This window comes from Sceloporus undulatus, chromosome 8, assembly GCF_019175285.1.
Source record: "Sceloporus undulatus isolate JIND9_A2432 ecotype Alabama chromosome 8, SceUnd_v1.1, whole genome shotgun sequence".
Lineage (NCBI taxonomy): Eukaryota > Metazoa > Chordata > Lepidosauria > Squamata > Phrynosomatidae > Sceloporus > Sceloporus undulatus.
Window position 1 is genome coordinate 10068288 of NC_056529.1, and position 1057 is coordinate 10069344.

The 1057-nt window shown below is 43.5% G+C and overlaps 2 protein-coding genes across 3 annotated transcripts in view; one reads left to right on the forward strand and one right to left on the reverse strand.

The window, feature by feature from the left end:
• The window catches only part of DPY19L3 (dpy-19 like C-mannosyltransferase 3), a 127944-nt gene that overhangs the window by 49144 nt on the left and 77743 nt on the right, over positions 1-1057 (reverse strand). The window lies entirely within an intron of this gene.
• LOC121914384 (neural-cadherin-like) overlaps positions 1-1057 on the forward strand; it is a 40984-nt gene that overhangs the window by 5334 nt on the left and 34593 nt on the right. The window lies entirely within an intron of this gene.

The window sequence follows — 1057 nt, forward strand, 5'->3', positions numbered from 1 at the left end:
ATCAGTTGACAGAGATGAATATATTTTCCCAAAGGGAAAAATAAAGACCCCCCCCCACCTTAATCCTTTGCCACATGGGAAGAAGGCCTGCAAGCGGATGGTGCTGAGAAATAATCTAGCAGATGTGTACAGACCATCAATGTTTTGCCACTCCTGAGGGATGGACGTGTTTCCATTCTTCCAATAAAAAATATTTGTTGTCGTGTGTTTATACTCACATCACCTGGGAAAACAGGGCATGAAAGCATCTTGAATGATACATATTATTCGCCAGGGAAAGTTGGGAACTTTGGGGATGTGTATTCCCAGAGCAAAAAGCTTAACCATCTGCTGGCTTTGCTTTGATTTTTTTGGGTGAAAACTTTGATTATAACTTTTCAGGATGAGTAGAAGCACACCAGTATAGTAAAGATGTTGTTAGCTGTGGGGGCATTTACATTCATATTTTTTTTTGTCCCAAGGAGATACAGATTACAGCGCTGATGCATATCGGGATCCTTGTTCCCATTACATTTTGGGTTCATGAATCTCCCCCAAGTAATTTTAACCCTAGTGTTATTCACACATGCCATCGTTTCAGGATAAAATGGAGCCACCTCCATTTCCTTGAACGATACAGAGCGTTCTGAATCAATTTGGAAGCTTGTTCTCACTGCCAACAATGCAGACCAATGCGGATCTTTCAGAAAGACTCGGGGAGGGGGGGACCCAGTATCAAATATCCCAGGCTAAGAGGTTTTTGAGTACCCTCTCCCCCTCATATACTTACTATATACTTAGAAAACATCTGCATAGCCACTAGATTGACAATCTTGTTTATTTTAAAATGACTGGTTTGTATAGTGTGTGTGGATAGAGAGCTGTTGGGAAGCCTCCCCTCTCTGAAGCTTTTTGCTCTGTTTCATTCTGTTTGGTCCGCATGAATCAAAGGGATCCGAAACTGGTTCCTAATGGTTGGAATGGTGGGGCGGGTTGAGGCGGGGAGTCACATGACCCTGTTCGGGCCAATTGGGGGGCACATTGGAGATTACCACGGAGGGGTGTGTGTGTCACATGT